Below are 3698 nucleotides of genomic sequence, written 5' to 3'. Positions count from 1 at the left end.
GCCTAGAAGTTTATAGTTTTATTAACATTACTTGCAAGATTTTCTTCTAACCATACTTTTTTGAACAAGACCACTACGAAAATATGAAGGAATAACCTAGATTTGGGGTTGCAGAATGGGGTTGCTCACGCATGCTACCTCACATCTACATCCAATACTTCTCCACTAAGGGGTCATCTTTGTCGGCTCATTCCTTGCTTCCTTCTTATCCAATCTTTGTCAAACTTGAGTCTCAAATTGAGATTTGCTAAAGTAGGAGAACAAGTACGAAGGAAGTGTAGGCAAGGCTTAAGTAGTGAGAGAAACTAGACTTAGGAGGGGTAGGTTTCATAATGACAGATCTTTGGAATGGTTTTAGGTGTATTTCACAGATAGAGGATAAGGGAAAATGACAAGAGGAAGGTGATTATGACAAGGAACAGAGAGGAAATGGTATATGTAGATGAGTTTTCTTCAAAGTAGGTAGATGGGGGTGAAGAGAATGATAAGGTAATTTGTAAAAGGGGAAGGTCACGGGGAAGCGATGAATGCCAATCCATGGAGTCAAAGTTCCCCTTTCAACAAGATTTTATCTACCTTTTTATGTCTCCCTCTCATTCACTAAGTTTCTCTACCTTTGTCTCTCCCACTATCTCTCTTGCATCAACTACCACTCTACCTCTCTCCCTATCTCTGTCTCTACTCCTCCTCTCACTATTCCTTCTCTTCTTCTTCTTCTTCTTCTTCTTCTTCTTCTTCTTCTTCTTCTCTCTCTCTCTCTCTCTCTCTCTCTCTCTAGCCTATGATCACCCTTCCATCTTGATGAACTCTAAGGAGCTATGTGTAGGCTTTGCTTAGTTTAGATTTCATGATTGATTCTCTTGCAAGCTTTGAGGATGGCTTTTCAGATGATTGTCCATCAAGAAGATCAACATATCACAAGCAAGAAGACGATGATGACTTTATGCTAGATGATGCCAACTATTATCACTATATGGCTAGAGCATGATGACAAGGTGACATCCACTAATGACATTGGCAAAGATGTCATAGACAATGACTTGGGGGGTCATAAAAAATTTTGTTTTTAGAAAAAGGAATTAATTTAAGGCCATTATAGCAAAGATTGAATCAAACAAGGGAGGGGTTCTTTAGTATTGGAAGGAAGGCATTGATGGAAAATGCATATGCAGATCAAATAGTTGGGAAGGTAGGTCATGATGTAAGTGACGACCATTATGTTCTCCTAAACTTCTTTCATTTTAGAATCTAATACTCGAACTCTAGAAGACCTTTCTCTTTCTTTCTTATTGAAAGTCCAAACTATTCTACACATGCTTGAGTAATCACACTAACTTGTGCTCCTCCATTCATATATGCCTCTCCTATATTTTGTTTCTTATACCATGCATCAACTACATGACATACTCAAAACTCTTATTGTTCATTTCCTTCTTTCCTTCTCTTTTGGATTTACTAAATTTTTCCACTATCCTCTTATCCTAGGGAATAGTTCCATTAATTGGACAAAAGCTATATCTCCTTTTCTACCCATCATATCCCTTCTCGGGTCATAATCACTTTCCCTATTTCCTAGGTTTTCTTCTTTTTTTTCTCCTTTCTTCTTCTCTCCATTTTTTTCTTTCTCCCTCTTTCCTCACCAACATTACTAGTTTTAGGTTCCTCCCTTTCAACCTCTTTGCTCCTTTTGGTTGTAGGCATTATGTCAACTCTTTTATTTTCCTTATTCTTTTTTCAACAAGAATATAATTTATGGTAGTTTTTCCTTTCTCTTCTTTTGTTGGATTTGGTGCTTTAGATGAAGTATGGTCTTTAATTTCTATACCATAATCATTTTGTCAGTTCGGAAGATTTTGAGGTAAACGATTCATATCCCCTCCTACTCTAGGTGAATATGGATGATTTTTGCTTATGTGACTTATCTCCCCATAGAGATAACAAACAAGTGGGTCTTCTAAAACATCCTCTTCCATTTCCTCATCTTCCTCTTCTCATATTTTCTTGATTAGTTTGTCTCATCAATCCCCCATTATCTCTTTCTAAAGGCTTTCCTCTCAAAGCTCCTAACCTCATGCTTTGCATTTCCCTAAACAATTGATTCTCAACCTTTAGAGCTAATTGAATATTCTGTCTTGCTAATATCTAATCAACTTTGGTCTCTATTCTTGATGTTTCATGTTCTAATTAGTTCTCTCTTTTTTATTTTTTAAAATTTTCTTTCTTTTTTAATTGCAATCATCATTACTTCCTCAAAGGTACTTGGTTCCTTAATTTCCAATTTAGTTCTCACTTCCACATGCAAATTTTCCACAAAATGTTTTACTTTTAATATTTTGGGTGCCCTCTCTCCTATGCCTAGAGATGCGTTCCAATGATTCCAAAAATGGGTGTATTCTAAGACAAAAAATTCTATGGTTGGGTATTATTATTATTGGTAAAGTTCTATCCTTTGTCAAATGTCTTGTGAGGTCTCAGCCTCTTTAAATCTATCAAGGAATGCTTGTCTAATAGCTTAGTATTCTAGAGGAACAAGAGGTTTCTCACTCTCAAACTTTTTTCATAATCCTCAAACCAATTTCTACCTTCATCCAACAACTGGATTTTTAGAATTTGAAGTTTCAAGGTCGAGTGAATGATTCTTTGGATTATGCATCCTTTTTGACGAATCGCTAAGGATCCTCTCCTTTTGTACCATGAAATTCTGGGAAGGAATCGGTCATTGAAAAAATGATCTCAAATAAACAATTCACAAATAACAAAAAAAGTAAAATCAACACTTCTTAGTAGTGGGGGCAGCAAAAAAGATGTTTCATGAGTGATGATTGAGACAAACCACCCTTGCCACATAACCTAAAAACATGTGAGAGAAAGAAATGCCAAAAATTTAAATGAGTTTGTGAAAGAATGGAACTCAACAAGAATAACATTTAATCATACCTCAATGTGTCAAAACTCAACAAGAATAACACTTAAACCTCTTGTAGCCATAGAATAAAAATACACAAAGCAACAATTGTTGCCCAAGAAATAAAGATCATACCTCAATGTGTCAAAACTTGTGAATCCACAAAACTTTTTATTTCCTCTTTGTTTGAAACTTTGAACAGACCAAGCTCTATATCCGGTTATACAGTCATGTGACCCTCCTTCTCTCCCATGAACCAAATTCAATCTCTAGAGAAGGGCCCTTAGCTCTAACCCTTCAAGGGATTATATAGTTTTCTACTCTCTCAAACACAAACATGCTTTTTAAAAAAGCTTAAAGCTTTTACATTTGTGTTGAAAAGCCTTAATGCTTTTTTATCTTTCTTTTTTATTATGCTTTTTTGTAGAAAGCAAGATGCCATACAAACACCAATCAACTACAACTGTAGGTATATGCCCCTTAAGGCGATATGGCCAAACGGAAGAGCCTTCTCAGCATTATCTTTGCCACTTGATCAGCACCATCACCTCTTTACAAATCTTCTCTTTGTTACAAGCCTATGCCTCTCCACCATCTGGTCCCACCCTATGCAAACCATGGTAAGCATCTCCAATGTAAAGCTCCCCATTACTAGGCATGAAATGAATGCCTAGTATAGCCAACCACAAATGTGTTCTTTCTGAAGATTTACTGCTAGGGGAGTTGTGGTTGACAATCTTCAAATATGCAACAAGAAGTTGTTTGCGCAATCACCAAAAACGACATGTCTTTG

Source organism: Lygodium microphyllum, chromosome 11, assembly GCF_053477565.2.
Source record: "Lygodium microphyllum isolate KBCC chromosome 11, Lygodium_microphyllum_v1.1.10, whole genome shotgun sequence".
Lineage (NCBI taxonomy): Eukaryota > Viridiplantae > Streptophyta > Polypodiopsida > Schizaeales > Lygodiaceae > Lygodium > Lygodium microphyllum.
Note: the sequence above shows the minus strand (reverse complement) of the source record.